General features: G+C 39.7%; 1 protein-coding gene across 2 annotated transcripts in view; it reads left to right on the top strand.

Moving 5' to 3' along the window:
* The window catches only part of LOC309479488 (uncharacterized protein), a 53,708-nt gene extending 51,191 nt beyond the window's left edge, over positions 1-2,517 (top strand). For both annotated transcript variants that reach the window (XR_014199225.1, XR_014199226.1), the window contains one exon: positions 2,011-2,517. The gene's annotated coding sequence lies outside the window, so the exon portion shown is untranslated. The remainder of the gene's footprint in view (positions 1-2,010) is intronic.
* Positions 2,518-25,907: the final 23,390 nt, after the last annotated feature.

Below are 25,907 nucleotides of genomic sequence, written 5' to 3'. Positions count from 1 at the left end.
AAGTTCAAAACACTGATAATTACAATAACTAGGTTTCCTGAAATAAATATTGTTTAAATATTGCTTAGGTACAAAGACTTGGACTTGGCCTTTAGGGACTTGTGAACATGTCTGGTATTTATCATTTTTATAATCAACTGTATTGTTTTGTCATATCAAATGAGATGTTTGCTCATTATGTATTTACAGTAGTTGAGGAGTTCAGAGAGAGATGGCCTGCCGACTGCACCTTTTCTAAAGGATGAGGTAAACCATTTAATAGCAACTGTCAATATTAATAATTATTCTAATTAATATTTCTAAATATCTTCAAATGCATCATATTTTTGCCAGTGATGAAGATCTTTATTAGTTGAACATCTTCATATGCTGTCTGTGAATGAATGATTCCACAGGACGATATATTCGATTTCATTTCACTCAGGTAATACATTTTAAAACCAAACAGATTATTACGCCACGATAGCACTACTAGAAAGTATGACATTACCTGTTTTTTTGGACATATACATTAATTTATACATTAAATAAGCTACCATTGTTCACAGTTTATGAACACCCGCCATCCCGCGGTAGTTTGTGTGTATTGTTGCGCAGTGGCGTGCGAACTCGACTTGAAAACGAATGCCTTTGCCTGCCGTAGACACAGTTAACCAGTTTAAACATGCTTGCAGAAATATACATTTGATTATATTTTGGAGAACAGACAGAAGAAGATCCGTCGATGTACTTTTGTTTGTTTTTTTGTGTTCAGATGTTCAGTAGCAGTCATGAGCGCGAGCACATGTGGAGAGTTTTAACTCTTTCTTCTCTGTGTCAATTACATGCCTTTGAATGCAACACTCTGCAGATTCACTTTATTTCTACATGTCTAATAATCCAAATGTAGTTGTATAAGTTACTATTATATAAACCAAAGGACAGGCAATAATTTTCGGGCTACAGATGGCAGAAATAATGCTTGTCTAATGCAAAGATAGCCTATCTACTTATGATAATAATAGTCATTTAAATAAAAAAAATATCATTTTATATATATGACGACGTCAGATGCAAAAGCCTCTGAGTACCATCTGCAATTTTCTACTAAAAGAGCATTTTTATCAAGCTTGTATGTTTATGTTCAGTTATTTCACTTAAATGGCAATGAAAAGTACCTATTAATTGTCATTAAAGTGAAATTACTGAACTTAAAGGGACAGTTCACTTTGAAATTAATTTTTGGTATGTTTTAGCTTACCTCAAGGGCATCCAAGATGTAGGTGTCTTTTTTTCCGCAGTAGTTTCAATTTTGATATTTTTAGGTCAAACCGTTCTTGTCTGTCAGTCATAATGCAGGTCTATGGTCATTATCTCAAAACACAAGCACAGAGTCCAAATTAAACAATTCCCCATCGTAAGTACACATTGATGGCCTAAGACACGAAACGAGCGGTTTGTGCAGATGTCGCCTTGTCTACGGCAGTTCATTGGAACGAATGTCTTTAAGGCGACATCTAGTGTATATATCTATGCACCAGTCTGCGTACACGTCAGATCAGATCACTTGGACATGGCTGTGTACAAGAGGTAAAAACTATATAAATACTGTTCGTTTTCTCACACAAACCGCTCGTTTCGTGTCTTAGGCCATCAATGTGTACTTACGATGGGGAATTGTTTTAATTTGGACTCTGTGCATGCTCTTTGAGACAGTGACCATAGACCTGCATTATATGACTGACAGACAAGAACGGTTTGACCTAAAAATATCAAAATTGAAACTACTGTGGAAAAAAAGACACCTACATTTTGGATGCCCTTGAGGTAAGCTAAAACATACCAAAAATTAATTTCAAAGTGAACTATCCCTTTAAATATACGAGCTCGATAAAAATGCTTGTTTTAGAAGAAAGTTTCCGATGGCACTCAGAGGCTTTTGCATCTGAAGTCTTCATATATATATATATAGATTATTACTTTTACATTCGTCGTGGGGAAGAGAGGGCCAGAGAGACCATAGGGGCCAAGGTTTGAGACTTCAGCTCCTCTGCGGTCACGTGTCTGTTTGCTGCTGGTGAGAAGTCGGTAGCGGAGTCCTGCCTTCAATACATACAGTCGACATCTAGTCATAGTTGGGGGCGTGGCGAGGGTGGAGTCGGCGTGGGGGAAAACACTGCGAGCATCGTGTGTATTTGAATGACAAAAATGTGATATTGCGAGTCATTGACTCCTGCCGACCGGCAAACGGTACATTGTAAAATTAACTGCAATAGGTTATGCTAGGCCTTATTTAATTAAAAACTGGGTCAATGACCCAACCAAATGGCCGGAGGTGTCGTTTCCAGACATATTTTGTGAGCTGGTTGAATCTCCAAGACATCGCGGCAGCTGTAGCGGTAACATTAGCCTATAACTCAATCAACTTATGTTGCATGCTATAACTCCATAAAACCTTGTCACTTACCAATTGTACGTATGCTTCACTCCAAACTATTAATCCTTTTGTAAAACGGTGATCACTTAAGAAGTTATAAAGTCCTCTAGTAACTCACAGACTGCAGTCTACTCCATAGTTTCACGGCTCGCATCATGAGCCTTCAGCTGATAACGCTGATGTGAATGAGACATCCCTTATGAAAAACAACTATAGGAATCTTGTAGTATTTTGGGACAAAATATTATAGTAATAGTGCAGCAGATTAATGGCATATTTCAAGAGAATCGTTCAAATTGGTATAAAAGCATGAAATTTGGCACAGATACTCTCTAAGGGTCACTTTTTGGGAAAAAGGCGTTGGCCACCGAAAAATTCAACATGGCAGCCATTTTTTCAAGATGGCCGCTATTTCTATAAAATGCTCATTATGTCAATTGTTAAAACAGTGATGTAGGCATAACATTTTGTGAAAATACTCTTCAGAATGTTTTTTTGGAAAACGGTGCTTGTCCCTCAAAAATTCAAGATGGCTACCAGTTTTCAAGATGGCCGCCATTTCTCTTGAATCCTTACATCTTTTTTTCAAATGGTGCTGCTATCATGAAATTTGGTACAAATATTCTTCAAGGAACATTATCATGGAAAAAGGTGTGTGCCGCTCAAATTCAAGATGGTGACCATTTTCAAGATGGCCACCATTTCTGTCAGAGCTCAATTTAATGTGTTAAGGAAGGTTTTGTTTAATAGAGTGAACGTCATTACACAACCAGGGCACACTGGTGACTTAACTGCTGTGGAACTCAGCATGGGGTTCAGTGTCAGCTGATCTAGTTTTACTTACACTGTAGTTCTTGACTAGTAGTAATAGTATAGCTAAGTTTAGTGTCCCAAATGCTGTCTACCAGCCCCTCATCAATTAGCTAGTAATAGATGTAGTTAGATAGCCGCACCTGAATTGACAGGTTGTGCCAGCGCGGGAGAGCCGAGCCAAGGGTAAGCGGGGCAATACATGACTTGTTCATGTATGCTTACCTGGAAGGTGTACAGATCACACGGGACTTAAATGGCACTGGATGAATGATTGGGCTAGGTGTAGGTGACCCGTACCTAGTTGTATCCCATACCTGAATGTGTACTATGTCTATGATTGAGGTGGTAAAAGGATAACCCCTCGGCCTTAATCAGACAACAAATCCCAAAATGGCAAATGAAAATCCCATGTCAGCCAAGAGGCCAACTGATTGGAAGAAATGTTGTCTTTGTCAGACAGACACAAAGGAAACCCTCCAATCACCACCCATCCATCATGTTTCTCAACATGATGGCTATAAAATGATTGCCACCAACATTCCACTCTTACACAAGATGAACAAAATGCCAATGACCCTGGACCTGGAACGACTGGATGAAGGTGGTGGTATAGAAGCTTTGAGAAGGAACCAAGCGAAGTATCACTACAATCGTCGACTTCGGTTCAACAACACAAAGTTACTTCGTGCCCAGAAGCAACAATCCGATGCTCAATGTAGTGAGATAGATGAAGGCCAAACAAAGCATCGCAGAACCATGATGCAGAAAAGTCTAGATGATCAGGTTTGCTTTCTTTGTGATAACATATCTCCTGAATCTGACCTACGTCAGGTAATGACACTGCAACTGAATGAGACTACATGAATGTGCACAAACACTGAATGATGCTAAATTATTGTCTCAACTAAGTGGTGCTGATGCCATTGCACAGGAGCTGAAATACCATAATTTGCGTCTCATTCATCTTTACAACAGAGAGAAACCTCAGAAGGCTTGAGAAAGAGTCACAGAGTGAAACGATTCAACCAGCCATCTTTCCTATGGCTCTTTCTGAACTGGTCACCTATATTGTTGAAACCAGTCTCAATTCTGATGGTCCTTCCGCCTTCCGTCTCGCAGATACAGTGGGGAGAACAAATATTTGATACACTTCTGATTTTGCAGGTTTTCCCACTTACAAAGCATGTAGAAGTCTGTAATTTTTATCCTATGTATTCTTCAACTGTGATTAACAGAATCTAAAACAAAAATCCAGAAAATCACATTGTATGATTTAAGTAATTAATTTGCATTTTATTGCAAGACATAAGTATTTGATACATCAGAAAAGCAGAACTTAATATTTGGTACAGAAACCTTTGTTTGCAATTACAGAGATCATTCGTTTCCTGTAGTTCTTGACCAGGTTTGCACACGCTGCAGCAGGGATTTTGGCACACTCCTCCAGACCTTCTCCAGATCCTTCAGGTTTCGGGGCTGTCGCTGGGCAATACAGACTTTCAGCTCCCTCCAAAGATTTTTTATTGGGTTCAGGTCTGGAGACTGGCTAGGCCACTCCAGGACCTTGAGATGCTTCTTACAGAGGCACTCCTTAGTTGCCCTGGCTGTGTGTTTCAGGTCGTTGTCATGCTGGAAGACCCAGCCACAACCTATCTTCAATGCTCTTACTGAGGGAAGGAGGTTGTTGGCCAAGATCTCGCGATACATGGCCCCATCCATCCTCCCCTCAATACGGTGCAGTCGTCCTGTCCCCTTTGCAGAAAAGCATCCCCAAAGAATGATGTTTCCACCTCCATGTTTCACGGTTGGGATGGTGCTCTTGGGGTTGTACTCATCCTCCTTCTTCCTCCAAACACGGCAAGTGGAGTTTAGACCAAAAAGCTCTATTTTTGTCTCATCAGACCACATGACCTTCTCCCATTCCTCCTCTGGATCATCCAGATGGTCATTGGCAAACTTCAGATGGGCCTGGACATGCACTGGCTTGAGCAGGGGGACCTTGCGTACGCTGTAGGATTTTAATCCATGATGGCGTAGTGTGTTACTAATAGTTTTCTTTGAGACTGTGGTCCCAGCTCTCTTCAGGTCATTGACCTGCCGCGTAGTTCTGGGCTGATCCCTCACCTTCCTCATGATCATTGATGCCCCACGAGGTGAGATCTTGCATGGTGCCCCAGACCGAGGGAGATTGACCGTCATCTTGAACTTCTTCCATTTTCTAATAATTGTGCCAACAGTTGTTGCCTTCTCACCAAGCTGCTTGCCTATTGTCCTGTAGCCCATTACACAGCTCTCTGGTCTTGGCCATTGTGGAGAGGTTGGAATCTGTTTGATTGAGTGTGTGGACAGGTGTCTTTTATACAGGTAACAAGTTCAAACAGGTGCAGTTAATACAGGTAATGAGTGGAGAACAGGAGGGCTTCTTAAAGAAAAACTAACAGGTCTGTGAGAGCCGGAATTCTTACTGGTTGGTAGGTGATCAAATACTTATGTCATGCAATAAAATGCAAATTAATTATTTAAAAATCATACAATGTGATTTTCTGGATTTTTGTTTTAGATTCCGTCTCTCACAGTTTCAGTGTACCTATGATAAAAATTACAGACCTCTACATGCTTTGTAAGTAGGAAAACCTTCAAAATCAGCAGTGTATCAAATACTTGTTCTCCCCACAGTATGTGCAACCTGTACCAGCAGCGTATCCTTTTTCTAACAGTGGCACTTACTCTCTGTGGACTACACCTTGCCGTGGTGGAGAGGCTTGTGTACTCCAATGAACCTGAGACCTATGCCGGCGGGGATTTTATATCCCTGGCAAGTTTAACTAAGCTGGACAGGTCAAAGGAGAGGAGGCAGACAAAGCAGACATTATGACTATTTGACAGAAATGGTGGCCATCTTGAAAATGGTGTCCATCCTGAATTTTTGAGTGGCACATACACTCTAAACAAAAATGGTGCTAAATAGCACTGAAAGTGGTTAATTGGCTTGTAATCATAGGGGAACCACTTTAAGTGCCATATAGCACCTACCTTTGTCAAATGGTGCTATGTAGAACCATAAGAGGTGCCATATAGCACCTTAACCACCCCAAAGAACCGCTAAAGAACCGCTGAAGAACCAAACTGGGCTTAACAGGTTCTTTAAATGGTAGTGGTGCTATATAGCACCTTAACCACCGCAAAGAACCCCTGAAGAACCGCTGAAGAACCATTTTTTTTTTGTGTGTACCTTTTTCCAAAAGAGTGTTCCTTGAAGAGTATTTCTGCCCAATTTTATGCTTGCATCACCATTTAAACACTTGAAATAATTAATATTCGACAGGAACGGTGGCCATCTTTAAAAATGGCGGCCATCTTGAATTTTTGAGGGACAAGCATCTTTTTCTATTAACATGTCCTTTAGAGAGTAATTGTATAAAATGTTATGCTTGGATCACTGTTTGTTATGCTTGATCACTGAAAAATGGCCGCCATATTGAATTTTTGAGTGGCCAACGCCTTTTTCCAAAATAGTGGCCCTTAGAGAGTATCTGTGCCAAATGTCATGCTTCTATACCAAAGTGAACGATTTTTTTACTAATCTGCTGCACTATAATCCTATTGGAATACTACAGTATTTTGGGACATACTATAGAAGTACTATAGAGGTATTACAGAACATCACATAAGTATTATACACTACTATAGAAATCTTATAGGATTACTAATAGTTCTTTTTCGAAAGGAATGTAGACAAAACTAGCCCACCACTGCCTAATACGAGTTTAACACCCACTACTATATCACACAGGGATCTACTCACACAGTAATATTAAAACATTTTCCTCATTTCCGGTTCTGTGTGTTTATTAGGAAGAATGTAGAACATCAATTCATAATTTGTTAGTTTATTGGCGGTACGGAAAACGACACAGCAACTCTTCGGCATGATTGCCCCGTGTATTTCAATGAGAGCCGAGGCAATGTTTTCCCCCACGGGCTAAATTCACATCACGTGACGGGGCGTTCCCGGGGGCGTTCCCAGACCAACAGTCTGTATCTATTCAGCGTTTCTGCAGAATCACTGGTATGTATTAATCATTTTTATAATCGACTGTATGTTATTTGTCATATATAATGTATATTGTGCTCTTCCCAAACTGATGGCCTGATCTAATTCACCAGTGCTGCAGATTTCGCACACTTTTCGATGCTTTTGTCAATGCTGTTGTTAACTAGCGGTGTCCTGCCTATTCAATCCAGCGTTTCTAAAGAGTCACTGGTGTGTATTAACGACACACTGACGGGAATATTGTTCTTTGTGTTGTTCACTGTATCGCTTGTTTATACAAAGGGTTTGTTACCGCCGGCGCTCTCTGGAAGACTACATTACCCATCACTGCCTAGAACTACAGCAAACTACGGCAACTCAAATAGCTCAAAATACACAGCACGTTTAGTTTTTTTTTTGTTTTTTCGTGGTGACTCTCCCTGCATTCCAAATGGCATAATGTTATGTATTTTAAAAATAATAACTTTTTATTGTGAATACATTTATTTTAAATTCATTCATTAATTAATGATTTAAGTAATAATTGATGTGCTATATTATACATTTTTTTTAAGTAGAAATCCATTTTGAAAGTACTTAGGTAAAGTTGGTTTTATATCCGCACATTCGCGTTAAAGAACTTTTTCAATTAAATAGTCAATAAAGTAATTTTTTTCAGATTCTAAGCAGCTACATGATATTGACAACAAAGATTGTGAACTACAACCAGACTTGGGAGGGTTACTTTAAAAATGTATTCCGTTACAGTTACAAATTACTTCATAAAAAAAGTATTCAGTAACGTAATCCAAGTACCACAATATGAAAGTAATGTAATCTGATTACTTTTGGATTACTTCAAGGCCACATATATAAATAAAGTCAAGCAAGAAGAAATATAATTTTTTTGAAAACCTTTTTTTTATTAAGAATTTGGTCCGGTGTAAAATATTTGCAAAATATAAACTATTTAAGAAAATGTCTTATAGCTGTAAGTAACTATGTTGTAGCTAAAAACTTATTAAAACTAAGCAATCATGTCTCATTTCCACAACTTGGGAACACACAGCCCTGCATATTTATATAAAGGGCTATACAGACATCTAGTGGCTACTGTATGGTATTACAGATTATTTTATTTTTATTTTTAACTAACATGTACAAGGAAAAAACTAAATATTAGTTTATTATAAAATAGGCCTAGGCTACATGTTGACTAAAGCCGTGATCTTTCTTAATTTGCCTGACTAAACTTGGGGCGTTGGCAGTGGGAGTTCGTTACCTAGGCAGCGAACATCCTGTTAAGTGAGAAGAGATTAAGAAAGGACATTTTGGTACAACCATGTTGTTTGCATTTTTTTTTTGAAAACAAAATGTCAGCGGAGTTTCCATGAATTGAAAGCGTTTTTGTCCCGCGGGCATCGTTTCTACTGGCAGCAGTGATTCATTCAGCGTCTGAGGAGATTGTAGAAAGCTGTTATTTGCACACGCACCAGCGGGTGGCACACGCGAGTCATTACTGGCAACAGAACCAGGAACTACTGTATAATCAAGCAGCGCTTAATATAGTGTTATTATGCCAAAATACTGATTTATTAAGTTTTAAATTAAACCATTGTAATCCTGAAAGTATTCCCCCTTTTTTCAAAATGTAACTATAATCTGATTACTACGTTTTTTGACGTAACTGTAACGAATTACAGTTACTGGATTTTTGTATCCTGATTACATAACGCCGTTACATGTATTCCGTTACTCCCCAACCCTGACTACAACATTTTCTACAATCGATCAAAATGGGCAAGTATATTTTTAATGCATACATACTTTAGTAGAATATTCAATGTAGTGTGGTAACCAAGATAGGGACCGTCTAAAAAGTTCATATTGTTTTTCATTGTGTGCAAACAGACAACTACATTTTAGCCAACTGCAGATGTACTGGCAAATATCTCTCACATTATGTGTTCTGATGCTAACCACACCCCCATAACTAATCCTAAACTTACCAATAGAGGGTAATAATTTGGCGGGGGTTGAAATTTGGCACAACGCATGTTTTTCGCACGCTGGAAACGGCACTGTCCACGGTTCTGCATTTCATACATTATCCTGTATTCCAGAATCCACTTCTTCAGGACTTCATAACAAAAATTTAACTTGAATCATTACAATAAGGGTGTTGCTTATTTATAACGTTGAAAATATGATTAATCTAAAGTATCTGAATTTCTTTAATCAATGAAAGAAATGTGTTGTACAAGGAACAGCAGTTATAATACATACTTTTACCTAATACATTGATCAAAGTTAATTGAGTAGAGTGATCACTATGAACATGCTATAACCTCTGGAACATGAAAAAAAGTGAAATTAGAATCATTTCTTCAGAATATGATTGTAGTTTACTTACAGTAAGGTAGGTATTGGCAGTATTCAACATGTAGCAAGTCAGTCTGATCACTAGGAAATTACTACAACCATTGGAATATATATATAAAAACACTATAGGTGAATTACAGTTTATTACATAAATATATTTGATAATTGTACAGTAAGGGAGTTATTGTCCAAATTCCACCTGTAGTAAGTCAGTGTGGTCACTAGGAAAGCACTACAGCCTTTGGAACAGGAAAAAATACTTTAGGGGAATTACAGTAATTTTTTCTTGAACTTATTGGTTTATTGTACATACAGTAAGAGAGTTATTGTCCAAATTCCACCAGTAGTAAGTCAGTGTGGTCACTAGCAAAGCCTTTGGAACAGGAAAAAATGATTTGATTATTGTACTGTTTGGGGGGGGGTACAGTTGTAAGACCTAGGACCAGATATATGATGAAATTAGACCAGGAGTCGTGAAATTCAATCAAATAAGTAAAATTTTACTGAAGAATAGTCTGCAGTTAAATTGGTAGAGCCAGCGTCAAAGTTACGAGGAGGTCGCAAGCCAACTCTACCTTACAAACAAATCTCACACAATTATATCTTTTCCAAGGACATGCATTACATAATCGTTTACTTCTGATTGGCTAAGAGAACGCAACATTTTTGATAGATAAGTGGGTATATCGCCGTTAATCAGAATATTTGTCGTCCATTTCCGAGATTTAAGTCCGTGGTGACCTTCTTCCAGGGTCCGAGAATGTTGTATATCACAAAGTTCAGAACCTGCAAAGAATATCAAACGCACACACACACAGAACACTGACAAACAACAGTTCTCTTCGAGGCTGAAGAAGGCCTGAGCTCATTATCAGAAGAGCAGTCCAACTTAACAGGCTGATAAAACATTTCACTCCAGGAAAGCAGAAACGATAATATGCCCCTTTACTCCCTAAAGAAATACACATGAGATGTTCACTTAATGAAAATAAGGTGAAATTATGTATAAATTGACCCTCAATCTTATACAAGTCAACTAAGACAGATATATAGATGCAGATATGTGGATATTGTTGTGAAATATGCAATTATTCTATTCTAATCATGGCTTTTGGTATATGAAGTATTTATGGGTCATAGTAAACCACAATTGTAACTAATAAAAAGTGGTTTTATAATGAAAGGTACCATAAGTAGTTGTTAAACAATTTGTGTTTACTGTAAAACACTTGTATTAATAATCATTGTAACCATATATTGAGAAAATAGTTTATTAAGAAAAACACCTGAACTTGTTTTATAAAGATTTTTATTATGAAGCTGGTTTATAAAGGAAAACATACCACACTGAATGTTGTAAGCATTTATTAAGCAGATGATGGTGGCAGAGTAGAGAGGAATTGAAAATGTATTAGAAAGAGCTTTGCAAAAGAAAGGAGAAAAATGCCATCATTACCGTCTATGTGTTGCGGACGAGATACAGAAGATACAGCGATGATGGAAAGGTCCTGAAAAAGAGGACAAAGAGACAAAGAGTTTTATATGCGAAAGTCCTAAGGGGTCTTCCAGAAATAATGACAGTTCAAGATTTTATGTTTGACCAATTGGCTGTAAAAGACAATGTATGCAGAGGGAGTTTCCAGGAGGGGATTTCTGAACATGTCAAAAAGTTGATGGACTTTAAAAAGGACTGTAAAGGAATGTCCAGCCAGACGCAGATTCACCAAGGACGTCTCCGGTGTTAGATACCTTGCCATTGCACCTCATGAAGTTAAAAGCTTGTAAATTATTTGGTTTTGATTTACTTACAATATAATATATATGCAATACATGAGTACAGAGTCTCTCTCGCCGCTCTCTGAATCCCAAGACAATTATCATCAAAAGGCCCCTTGCATGTGAACACAACCCAAGGGCACACACTGAAAAGAAAATGAATACAGAAATGATTAGGATACATACTTGATTGTTGAATTTTTAATAAGAATAAAGTAATCATTCAAAAGGATATATATAATTAAATGGAAGAGACAGGGGATTCTGACCCCAACCCTTCAGGACGTACAGTAAGGGAGGTATTGTCGAAATGTCACCTGTAGTAAGTCAGTGTGGGACAGTGTAAGTCAATAGGAAAGCACTACAGCCTTTGGAACAAGAAAAAATACTTTAGGGGAATTACTGTAATTTTTAAAAAATTAATATTTGTATACTGAACGTACAGTAAGGGAGGTACTGTCAAAATTCCACCTGTAGTAAGTCAGTCTGGTCAGTAGGAACATACTACAACCTTTGGAACATGAAAAAAATCTCTTTGGTGAATTACTGTAACTTTTACATAAAACATTTGTGCGTACTGTATGTACAATAGCCTACACAAAAGTACACTAAAGCAGCAAATATCAAACCTGAAACTATTTTTACCCTGGATGTTTTTTTTATTTTTTACTTGACTATGTTCATAGTGAAGGTCCTACATGATCAAGTCTGCAACTTGGGTAAAGTTGCTTTTTATATTCGCTTCGCATATTCGCGGAGTTCCGCGTTCAATATCTCGTGAGCTGAATATTGTTACTACACAAATAAATATTGTTTAAATATTGCTTAGGTACAAAGACTTGACTTGGACTTGGCCTTTAGGGACTTGTGAACGTCATGTCTGGTATTTATCATTTTTATAATCAACTGTATGTTTTGTCATATCAAATGAGATGTTTGCTCATTATGTATTTACAGTAGTTGAGGAGTTCAGAGAGAGATGGCCTGCCGACTGCACCTTTTCTAAAGGATGAGGTAAACCATTTAATAGCAACTGTCAATATTGTAATGTCTGTAGATGTCCTTTACAGCAGTGGTTCCCAACCTTTTTTTGTCTGAGACCCCCTTTTTCCCAAGAAAATATTTTAGGGCCCCCCTTCACATTTAATGATATTTTCGCTCTTGTAAGCTTGCAGCAAGGATGACAAAATATGTTGTTACAAACGGTATGTTTACTATAAACAGATATGTTTATGCACAAATAATAGCCTATAATATTGAAAATACAATAACAAAAACATTAGTAGGCCCTTTGTAATTTAAAAATGTAAGCCTAGGAGTAGCCTATAAATTTGCCCTATTTTAAATGCAATAACAAAAATATCAGTATTCACACTTGTGTGTAGGTAAAAAAAGAATGAATATAGGCTATTACTAAATTACTTCTGTCTGGGGCCTCAATACTTGCATGTTATTTGTGAGGCTTTATCAATGTGAGGCTTCATTTTTTAGGCTTTTGGCGCTATAGCGAGCGATAACAAACTTGAGTTTATTAACAGAATAATGCGTCTTTCGGAAGAACATTGTAGCCGGAACTACTTCTCTCTCTGTGTGCGTCTATGACGAGTCACACAGGTACTGGGCTACTCCGCAGCGGCAGCGATCCGAACCAGGGTAAAATAGTCCCAATGTAATCACTTATAGTGTACCATAGTGATTCAGGATAAGACAAAAACACGGTTTGGAAAATGGATTCATCATGAACTCGCTCATTATATACATTTTGAATAGAAAAAAGTTAAGGACTTTTATTTAATGCAAATTGCTCAAAACTTTTCAAAATATGACGCGACCCCCCACAGAGCTCGCTGAGGCCCCCTTGTGGGCCGCGACCCCCCTGTTGGGAACCGATGCTTTACAGGCATCTATCAATACTTTAAAGACAACGACTCGTGAGTTCTCTCTGTGTTCGGTTTATTAGTTTTCCAGCATGAACAACAACTCAAAACATCCCGTCTATATCTCTTCTTCGGCTCCTCCTTCCCGACTAGAACAACGACACCTCTCAGTCACTACCTGTCATTACATCTCCCCCGTCAAAGATGTTGCCCTTCTTAATTAACATGAACTGTTAGTATAAGCAACAAACATGTCTCTATCTTAACAATATCTCGTATTGTAAAACACAACTGTCTTGTTAACTTCCAACCTCAATGGTGGCCAATGAAAAAATAACCATTCCTACTCATCTTAGTTCTACAAACAACACAGTGCATTTTCTGAACAACAAATCAGCACTTAATCAACCGTCACCCCTCCTTTACATTTATTGTTTTATTTTTTTTAAAGTCCATACAAACCATTCCCTTGATGGAATTTAGCAGATTGCAGATTGTCCTGCAGGGTGGGCAAGGTGGTCCTGATTTTCCTGCCCATTAGCAGTTCAGCTGGACTGACTCCTGTCGACGAAGTGGGTGTGGCTCTGTACACCATCAGGGCAAGGAGGGGGTCCTCCTGTCTCAGTATAGATTTCGCTACCTGAACTGCCCTCTCTGCCTGCCCATTACTTTGAGGGTAGTGTGGGCTGGAAGTAACATGAACAAAGCCATATTCCTTGCTAAACTCCCTCATCACTTCCGGAATGCCAAAACGAGCAAATGTAGCTTTCAGCTTTGCTACAACTTGGCTGGTAGTAGTTGTAGGCAGATTCAAAATCTCCAGATATCTGGAGTAATAATCTGATACTACTAAGTAGTTTTGCTTCTTACTCTCACACAGATCTATAGCCACTTTCTGCCATGGCCTACAGGGGAGCTCACTGGGTATTAACGGCTCCTTCTTCTGTGCGTTTCTGTTTTCTCTGGAAAATTCACACTGCTGTACTGTTTTTACAATCTCATCAGACATTCCAGGCCACCATACGGATTGGTAAGCTCTTTCTCTGCACTTTACCAGGCCTTGGTGTCCGTCATGGATTCTCTCTAAGATGACCTTCCTCATTTCTGTGGGAATGACGATGCGGTTACCTCTAATGACCAAACCATCTATCTCAGATAGTTCTCCTCTCACTTGGTAGAAGTCCTTGACTACCTCAGGCACCCTTCCAGCATAATCAGGCCACCCATTCTTGATGAAGCCCATGACCGTCTGGAGCTGTCTATCATTTCCAGTGTGCTGTCTTAGCTCTGCCATCCGGTGCGGTGTGGCTGGGACCTGACTCATGACAGCCTCGATGTGTACTGCCACTTCCTCATGACAGACCCCATCCCCGCAACATTGCTCTGGGCTCCTAGAAAGCGCATCCGCCACTGCTAATGTTTTGCCTGGTGCATGCTCAGCTGTAGCATTGAAGCGCATGAGTCTCATTAATAGCCTCTGGCACCTGATTGGGACACAGTCTAAGTCTTTACTGTTCATGAGAGGTACCAATGGTTTGTGATCAGTAACCAATCTAAAGCCATCCAGTCCATACAGGTATTTATCAAACCGTTCACAGGCCCACACACTTGCCAGGCACTCCTTCTCGATTTGCGCGTACCTTTTCTCCGCGTCACTTAATCGCCTTGAGCAGTAGGCCACGGGCTTCCAGTTATCTCCGTGCTGCTGGAGAAGAACGCCGCCCAGCCCGTAGCTGCTGGCGTCTGCTGACACTATGGTGGGCTTGTTGGCATCGTAGAAGGTAAGTACCGGAGCTGTGGCTAGTGCAGTCTTTAGGTTCCTAAACGCCTCGCACTGAGCAGGTCCCCACATCCACTCCTTGTCTCCTTTCAGTAGTTCGTACAGTGGGTGGGCCACTGTTGATAACTCTGGAATGAACTTGGCTAAATAATTAACCATCCCTAAGAATCTTTTGAGTTCTGTTGTGTTTTGTGGCTGTGGAAAGTTCCCTATTCCTGCGACTTTAGTTGGGTCTGCCCTGACACCTGCCTCATCGATTAGATGACCCAAGAAGCGAACCTGTCTCTGTTTGAACTTGCACTTTGCCTGGTTCAACTTGAGCCCTGCTTTCTCAATGACCTTCAACACCTCAGCCAGTCGTCGGTCATGTTGCTCCTCTGTCTCTGCGTGAATCAAAATATCATCCATAAAGATCTCTGTCCCTTCTAGGCCAGCCAGAGTTTCCGACATTTTCCTCTGGAAAATTTCGGGAGCACTTGTAATTCCGAAAGGAAGACGGCGGAAAGCATATCTCCCAAACGGAGTGATAAAAGTGGTGAGCATCCTGCTCTCCTCGTGCAGAGGGATCTGATCAAATCCACTTGCTGCGTCCAGTGACGTGAACACTTTTGAACCGGCGAGCTTTGGCATTATTTCCTCCACTGTGGGCAGGACATACTTCTCCCGTTTCACAGCTCTGTTCAGTTTCCTGAGGTCTGCACAGAGACGGACCTCTCTCTTATTGGGTTTGAGCACCGGGACCATAGCAGCGCACCATTCTGTCGGCTGTATTACTTTTTCAATTATGCCCTCATCCTCCATGCGCTGCAGTTCCTTTTTTACCAGCGGTACCAGTGGCAGGGGTATCCGCCTGGCTGTCGGCACTGCATATGGCTGGGCATCGTCGCGCAGGGCTATTCTGACTGGCTCAGTTTTCAATAATCCGCTTGATCCAAACACACCACTGACCTCACCCATCCTTTTCACTAGCCCCATTTCCACTGCCTCCTCGCGGCCCAGTAAACAGCTTTTTCCATCTGTCACAAACACCTTAAGGGAGTACTTTCTCTCCTTATAGCTGGTGGTACCCTGGAACATGCCTATGCAGCTGAGATCTGGTCTGTAGGCTCTAGTTTCATTTTAGGAGTCATCTTTTTAAATGTCTCTTTATCAATAATGGTAGCGTCGGCTCCTGTATCAATTTTAAAGGTTACTACCACATTGTTTACAGGTAAGCCTACAGTCCATGTATCCACATTATCCTCCCTGTCAACTGCTCCAAGGAAGTATGTCTGTCCAGGCTGTTCGCTTGTGACTTCTCTCACTGCTTTAGAATGACATTTACGTTCCCAATGTCCTCCTTTGTGACACTTATTACACTTGCTTTTTAATGCAGGACAATGTCTTTCATCAGAATGTTGTGGCTTACCGCACCTCCCACACTCCTCCTTTGTGTTGGGTCCATGGCTGTTGTTCTCTCGTCGCTGACTCTTTTTTTTCTATACTGTCCAACCTTCCCTTTGACATCATTAACATTGGCCAGCTGAGCTTCCGGCCGATTGGTTTGAAGGTTGACCTGCCGCGTTATCGCCTCTGTCTGACGCACACTTTCAATCACTTGCGTCAACGTCAGGTCTGCTTTGAGCTGGAACTGATGGGAAAGTTCCTTGTCCGCTATTCCTACCACAAGACGATCCCTTATGTGTTCATCTCTTGTAGCCCCGAATTGACAGTGCTCTGCTAATTCATATAATGTCCTGATGTACATTTCCGCCGTTTCCCCGGATTGCTGATTCCGTTGGTAGAAACATGCGCGCTCGTGTATGATGTTGCGTTGTGGAATAAAGTAGTCGTCAAATTTTTTCATGACAACTTCAAATTCCTTCTTTTCATCTTCCGCTGCAAACTCAAATGAACTGAATATCTTTTCAGCTTCACTGCCCATCGCGTAGATCAGCGAACTTACTTGAATCTCGCCATCATCTTTGTTTAACACTCTGGCCATTCGGTTGGGCTCTCAAACTTAAACTCTCTCTGTGGGCTAAACTTCGCCATGTCTTCTGTAACGTTACCGACACACAGGCTATTCTGACACCATGTAATGTCTATATATGTCCTTTATAGGCATCTATCAATACTTTTAAAGACAACGACTCGTGAGTTCTCTCTGTGTTCGGTTTATTAGTTTTCCAGCATGAACAACAACTCAAAACATCCCGTCTATATCTCTTCTTCGGCTCCTCCTTCCCGACTAGAACAACGACACCTCTCAGTCACTACCTGTCATTACAAATATTAATAATTATTCTAATTATTATTTCTAAATATCTTCAAATGCATCCTATTTTTGCCAGCGATGAAGATCTTTATTAGTTGAACATCTTCGTATGCTGTCTGTGAATGAATGATTCCACAGGATGATATATTCGATTTCATTTCACTCAGGTAATACATTTTACAACCAAACAGATTATTACGCCACGATAGCACTACTAGAAAGTATGACATTACCTGTTTTTTTGGACATATACATTAATTTATACATTAAATAAGCTACCATTGTTCACAGTTTATGAACACCCGCCATCCCGCGGTAGTTTGTGTGTATTGTTGCGCAGTGGCGTGCGAACTCGACTTGAAAACGAATGCCTTTGCCTGCCGTAGACACAGTTAACCAGTTTAAACATGCTTGCAGAAATATACATTTGATTATATTTTGGAGAACAGACAGAAGAAGATCCGTCGATGTACTTTTGTTTGTTTTTTTGTGTTCAGATGTTCAGTAGCAGTCATGAGCGCGAGCACATGTGGAGAGTTTTAACTCTTTCTTCTCTGTGTCAATTACATGCCTTTGAATGCAACACTCTGCAGATTCACTTTATTTCTACATGTCTAATAATCCAAATGTAGTTGTATAAGTTACTATTATACAAACCAAAGGACAGGCAATGATTTTCTGGCTACAGATGGCAGAAATAATGCTTGTCTCTTCTGTTTTTTTTTTTTTTGCAAAGATAGCCTATCTACTTATGATAATAATAATAGTCATTTAAAAAAAAAAAAATCTTTTTATATATATGACGACTTCAGATGCAAAAGCCTCTGAGTACCATCTGAAATTTTCTACTAAAAGAGCATTTTTATCAAGCTTGTATGTTTATGTTCAGTTATTTCACTTAAATGGCAATGTAAAGTACCTATTAATTGTCATTAAAGTGAAATTACTGAACTTAAATATACAAGCTCGATAAAAATGCTTGTTTTAGAAGAAAGTTTCAGATGGCACTCAGAGGCTTTTGCATCTGAAGTCTTCATATATATATATATAGATTATTACTTTTACTTTGAGTAAATATTTCTATAAGTACTTGTACTTTTACTTGAGTACAGTTTTTGGATACTCTACCCACCTCTGGTTAATTGATGCACATGATGTTGTATAACGTTAATGGTCGCCGAATATAACCACACAATGGCGTTAACTGTTATCTACATCACAAGAGAAATGGACGAATCAGTCATATAAAAAAGTTATTCAGTAAATCGCTTTGGACAAAAGCGTCTGCTTTGGCCTGTTTAATAACATATAGATAATAGATGGACAATAACAAATGTCACCCATAACATCTATAACTAATGGTTGCCCTTTTCATTTTTCTTTCCTCATAGGTTCAAATACTAATAGCTGGACTGAAGTGGCACTACACCATGCCTAACAACAAAGGTAAGCCATGTAGCTATAGTGTAATTTAGATTAAAGTCAAATATTGAAAGCAACACATTGACCGTAAGAGAGAATAAAATAATAAATTACCCTTGTGTAATACCTATACTGTCATATTATTATTTCAATGAACAGATAAGAGCAATTCATTTGTGTTTTATTGTATATCTGCATTAGGAGTGTCCCCGACTATGGATTTTCATAGTCGACAAGTCTTGCCTATAGTCGACTAATAGTCGAATCATGTGTATGGGGGCGGGGCTTTAACATTTCAAAGCCACGATGTACAGAAAATCACACAAAGATATAGAAGAAAATGTATAAAAACATTTTGGATCAATAAAACTAAGAAATAACATTAATAACTCCAGAAAGTCCACACTGCAGACAGGATTTGCATTTCACACGCAAAAAAAAATATTTAATCGGCTAAATTACCTGTGCGAGCAGGCTCTAAGTACAGCACAACATCAATGCACCGAAAAAATAAACAATTAATTAAATATGAACAGAATATACTAGGGCTGAACGATTAATTGCATTTGCGATAATATCGCGATATGATGAAATGCGATTTTTTTAAACCGCAAAGCTGCGATTATAGTCTGGTCACGTGACACGCGAGAGTAAACCAGTCTGATTTACAGATGAAGCATCAACTTGGCACGCGACATATACTATTTTTTACAGTCTATGGACACATATAGACCTGGCTACAGGAAATAACAGTTTATGTTTAATTTATGTTATATTGTGTTATAGATTCTCTCCAACGATTCTGTATTGTATATGTCTGAGCTTAGTTTTAAACACAGACGTGTACGACGCGCGTGCTTTATAAACAACCGTATTCTGCTTGCTTCTAATTCCTCTGTCTCTCTCACACACACACACGACACCACTCGAACATTACGAGAAATAATCTTTAATAAAGTTCGGAAAAGTTGAAGCGAGTTACAAGGACATTCAGGCTTCATTGCGCAAGATATGAGATACGCGCGGTCTGCGTGATGTTACTTCAGTAAGTTAGTGCGCGGTCTCGCCCGCCGGTATTTTACTAACAAATGTTCTACGAAGGCATCATATGTCTTGGAATGCAGTTGGCTTATATATTAAAAATATGAAAATCACCGACAGAAGCTGCTTTCAATTTCAAATACTCACGTGCGTTTTGCGAAGAGCATTTGAGCATGCGGCTGTGAGCGAGTCTACGTGGTTAAATGTACGTTTACATCTCAAAATGCTTTTATGATGCGAATTTACCGGTAATGTGACACAGTCAGTTATTAAACAAACAGGACAAACCACATCTTATCATTTCAAAAGAGATGAACACGTTCAGACAGCCTACTCTTAAATACTGAAAGCACTCTTTGTTTATTGCTTGTAATATTTTTTTCCCTCTTTGTTATTTGTTTTGAAGCTATATTTGTTAAAATTATTAACATGTAATTGCATTAATTTAGTTGTTTAATGTGTAATTATTATAAGTAGGCCTAATTATAATTATGTAATTAAATATTTTAAGTTTTATTAATAAGATCAATTAAAGAAAAAAAATGTATCGGCTCATGAGGTGCCTAAAGATTCCCTTCCCTATTTTACAATGATTTATTGCTTGTTTTTGTTGAAAAATAGAAAAGATAAAGAGCTTAAAAAATAATCGCATATTAAATCGCAATCGCAATATTGGTAAAAAAAATCGCAATTAGATTATTTTCCAAAATCGTCCAGCCCTAGAATATACCTTTCTAATAAATAAAAATACAAAACGAAATAAATCAGAATCAAGTCACAAGATGAGGAGCAAATGTGTGCAAAATGCCTAAAGTGCAGGGGAACATAATATTCAAAACACAAGCCACAAATAGTTAGATTAGATAACCCTGACAGATCAATAAATACAATTAAAATAAAGAAATTATTAAAATAACGATAGTAGCCAGAATTTTCTACTTTGTCTTTTTAACTGCAGAAACAACAATAAATGCTAAACTGGAGTCGCAGTCTTTTTAGCTAAACATGTTCACAGCATCCAAAAATCTAATTAGAACCGGCTGGAAAGTTTTGAAATCACTTGTACCCGATACCTGATCGAGAGAACAAATCCAGTCTTTCACTCTGTCTGTGTCCGCTGGAGTCTTTTGTGCGCGCGGATAAAATACATTCTAAAACACTTAACGTGAAAAACGTTTAACGACTCAATCTCCTAAAATAGTTAAATTAAGGAAAACCATGATCGCACTTCTGCCGGCCAACGTTAACAAGTTGGTTTTCCACGGGACATTCTAAAATGCTTAACGTGAAAAAAGCTTTTAAAACGCTTAAAGGCACTTTAACGTGGCTTAATGTACACAGTAGCCTACACACTTTATGTGCAGAGAAGCAGATGAACCCAGAATATGAACGCAATGCGTTCCTCCTATATTTTTTATTTAACTATTTTAGGAGATTGAGTCGTTAAACGTTTTTCACGTTAAGTGTTTTAGAATGTATTTTATCCGCGCGCACAAAAGACTCCAGCGGACACAGACAGAGTGAAAGACTGGTTTTCCTGATGCTAAATCCAGCCTTGGAGAATATCCTTTCTGATGGTGTACATGATCCACACTTTAGATTTTCTTATCCCAGACATTGTTAAAGATTTAAATCCTTGCCGCCAAGACGCTCCTCTGTCGGTCACGGATTGAAAGTGAAACTTAAATCTGTCACGGGGTGTTTGGATTTATTCACGCACGTTAAAAAATATTTAGAAAGCTTCTTTCTTTGCACATTTTTATATACAGTATTATCATAATAGGCTGAATATTAACGTATTGACAGAAAACCGGTAGTTCTATGTGAAATCAGACATTGAGCGCCCTCATATAGCCAAAGTGGCATGATCCTCGTTTCATAACACCTCAGCGAAGATTCGAGCGTGAGATCGGTAGTCGAATCAGGCTCCTCCAATCGAAGCATCGAATCTTCGACTATTCGGGGTCACCCCTAATCTGCATATCATTTTTTTCTGTTTTGTTTGGATAGAAAGAAATCAATGGCCGACACAAGTTACTTGTGTGTGTTAAAATATGTGTACTGACAAAAAAAAAAAAAAAAAAAAACCCCAAAAGACAGGTATTTGCCTCATATATGTACAATATGTATTTGATGAACTCTTAAAGCCTATCTTCGTGAAAAAAAGGTTAAATATTATTATTTTTAATGACATTCATGTGCAATGGGGAGAGTAATACAATATGTTCCTATGAACCACAGCGTGTTTAACACACAAACGATAAGTTCAGTTCAATTAAAGGACAAGTTCGGTATTTTACACTTAAAGCCCTGTTTTCAGATCGTTTCTGATGAAATACAATGGTTAAGATTGAAATTTGGACAAATGCTGCTGGCCCGAGAATTTTCGGTTTCTGTGGTAGCACCCCCCCCCCCCCCCCCCCCCCACCTCCACAATCGTAGTTTTTGTCCAACTCCATTGACTTGTATTGGATGAAAAACTACGATAACACCTGTTGGAAAGCATCTTTTGCAGCGATTTTTGTGTGAGCATATCAGTGAACACCCCTGACCACTCGGTGAGTTTCACGTCTTTGTAAACGAAAGTTTAATGCGTTTTAGGAAGGATTATTCCAGTGCACCTATGCAACCATTGTGGAGGTGGGGGGGTGCTAACACAGAAACCGAAAATTCTCAGGCCAGCAGCATTTGTCCAAATTTCAATCTTAACCATTGTATTTCATCAGAAACGATCTGAAAACAGGGCTTTAAGTGTAAAATACCGAACTTGTCCTTTAAGTGAAATTAACAGTTTTGTTTTGATAGCTGGTAGCTTTATTCCTTACCCGTCGAAGTTTATGGTTTGAATCGATCTGCCATGTTTTCTGTTTGTTTGTGTTTGTGTTTGTTCTTTGCATCTTTTATCCACACTAGTTCACTTTCTGTTAATTTATTTAAGTGTTCAAAGCTTCCATGCAGGATCTGGGTGATTGCTGTGTGAAAAAAGGGCGCGCGATTTAAACTCGCGAGGGGGAGTGCGATTTGTCCGGGGAGACGGATTTTGGGCGGATTTCCGAGTGGGCGGGTTTTGGTGAGCTTTTGGGCTGGAAATCCCTGTCCCAATCTGGCAACACTGGGCGAGGACAGTCTCCGCAATGAAAGCCCGTTGCAGAAGCCGAGGGAAACGCTTTATAAAGCAGCTTTCTGCCATTGGAACTCATTCTCCTTCACCGACGATCTCCTTCTCTTCGCTGAGACTCTCCGAGAACTGAAGCATCAGACAGCAGATCCAGCGATCTCTCCTCGATAATAACACTGAAGTCAATATGCCTTTACCGGACTCTATACCTGAAACACCTGTAACCCGGCCAGCTTTGTCTGTTTCACAGATACTGCAGTGGTTTGCTTGTGTCAGTGGTTTGGTTTCAGCTGGATTTCAATGCTCGTCTTCTCCAAAGCTACAGCTCGTCGCACAGCTTCCAGAAAGTTCCTGACAGTTCTTGACAGGGGCGTCAGACAGGGGGTAATAGTGGAACTGAGTAACGGGCCCTTGGCGAAGGGGGGGGCCCACAAAGATATATTGATGTATATTGGGGTTGTGAGGGGCCCACCCCTTGGTTCTGTGACTGGGGCCCAACATTTGGTGCTACGCCCCTGGTTCTTGAGATCTAGCTGTTAGGTTGGTGTAGAGTTGATAAATGTTGCTAGCCCTTTAAGGTTGGGGTTACATGGGAAGGTGGGTGTGATCCGGTTGGACCGGCGGGAGTGTAGAACAGGTGAAACAAAATAAAAAAGACGTAACACGTTCGGTTGTTAAACCTATCCTGCGTTGTGTCAGTTATTGAGAAATCTACATGGTGTCAGAAGTGATCGAACATGGCACAAGGTCTCCGCCGTATTGATCCATTAATTTTCGACGAGCACATTGCTGACAACTGGAGCAAATTCGAAAAAGAATGGCGCATATATTGCAATGCTGGTCTATCAGACAAATTGAAGAAGGTGTAGGCGTACACTCTGCTGAATTTAGCGGGCCCCGACGCGGTGGAGAAATCCGAGGCTTTCACATTTGCCGAGGGAGAGGACAGAGAAGATCCCGATGTATTACTGCAGAAGTTTGCTGAACTCTGCTTGCCTACAAAGAACATTATAATGGACAGACACGTCTTCAACACGACTAATCAAAAACCTGGTGAGTCCATTCAGTCGTATGTTTCCAAACTAAAATTACTCGCAAAAAAATGTGACTTTGGAACTTTAAATGACGAGCTAATACGTGACCGCATAGTCTGCGGGATTGAAAGTGACGGTGTGCGGAAACAGCTGCCAATGTATGCTTGTTATATGAGCAATCTGAAAAGAGCACTGAAGCAATGAAGGGGAAAGTCATGGCAGAGCGTGCAGTGCGATCCGCCAAGCATCTGCTCGAGAAGTGCCATAGATTCAGGCTGCTTTACTCCACCTGCGTAACCTTCCACGCGCTGACCTGCCATCACCTGCCCAACTGCTCCTCTCCAGGCGTACGAGAACTTTTCTTCCTGAGCTGAAAGACAGACTGATGCCCTCTGTATGCTGCAACGTCAAGGCAGTGCTTACCAGGAGGAGAAAGGAAAGCAAAGCATACTATGACCGCAATGCCCACACCCTTCCACCCTTACAACAGGGTCAGACAGTAAGGATGCAGATGGCTCGCGGTTTCGACAAACTGGCAGTTGTACAGGGCCATGCTGCTCAACCTAACAGCTATGTGGGGACCTCTCAGGGCAGACAGTACATAAGAAATCGACGTCTCCTCCTCCGTGTTCAAGAGCCTGCGCCCACTGAATGTTCAGAAGATGATTATAGACCACTTCCACCAGCGTGACCTCTTACAACCCTCCTGTCATCTACAGTGTTACCATCTCAGAGCGAAGCACCTGCCACTGGTGATGTTGCTGCAACTGCCCAGCCTGTAGTGACTCGTTCAGGGAGAGTTAGCCGTCCTAACCCACCTTATCAGGACTATCTCACTGGTTAAGGATACCCTTTCTATATATTACATGTTATACTATCCTTATTCACACGTTCAGTCGGTGAATGTTAGCTTAAGGGAAGGGATGTAGAGTTGATAAATGTTGCTAGCCCTTTAAGGTTGGGGTTACATGGGAAGGTGGGTGTGGTCCGGTTGGACCGGCGGGAGTGTAGAACAGGAGAAACAAAATAAAAAAGACGAAACACGTTCGGTTGTTAAACCTATCCTGCGTTGTGTCAGTTATTGAGAAATCTACAGTTGGAAAACTCCTTGTAATGGTTGATTCAGTCTGTAACTCAGAACACGTTTGGACAGCAGTCAGTCTGATGTGGTTTGCCTAATGCTGATCGATTTCATTGGTGTGAAGTTCACTGTGAACGGAAAAGGGAAAAGAAACTGTATTTCACTGCAAATATTTCATTCCCTCACAATGGCTCTTATTCTGACATCTTGTCTCGTATCGAGACCTTCTTAATGACACATTCAGTCAGTCTGCAGTTTCTTTTGTGCTTAATCCAGTGTTAAGTCTGAATATTTATGGAAAACTTTGTAAAAGGTAGGTTAAATACACGCAGAGAACAGATGAATATGATGGTAAGTAGAATAAGAAGGTAAGATGATTTTATCCAAAGTTTGCAACTTTCTTCTGTGGAACAAAAGACCCCATTCAGCAAACCCAGATCCATCACTCGTTCTCTCGGGGAAGAACAATCATTTCAACAACAGTATTTTGTTTACTTTAATGAACATTTGGCACATAATGTGTTTCTCAGCGTGTGTGTGTGTGTGTCTGTCTTGTTTCTTCTTCAGTGACGAGGAACATTATTGACGGGAAACTTCCAGAAGCTTCTGTGAGCATCGACCAGAAACATCACAAAACATCTTGAAGAGCTTTAATCTGGAAGAAGATCGGCAGAGACCGTAACTAAACCCCTGAGAAAGATAATCTGTGTTATTTGGTTTACTCTGTGAGATTTGTGTGTGTTTTCTAGCTGACATTGAGGAGCTTCTGGAGCATTTGATTGAAGAGTTCATCAGTTCTCTCTAGATTTCTACCAGCACGAGTTTGACTTCAACATCAACAGTATCTCAACATTATAAAGTACTTGAAACACTGAAA

This window comes from Leuciscus leuciscus (assembly GCF_965113295.1).
Source record: "Leuciscus leuciscus genome assembly, chromosome: 17".
Taxonomy (NCBI): Eukaryota; Metazoa; Chordata; class Actinopteri; order Cypriniformes; family Leuciscidae; genus Leuciscus; species Leuciscus leuciscus.
This window is presented reverse-complemented; position numbering and strand designations above follow the sequence as displayed.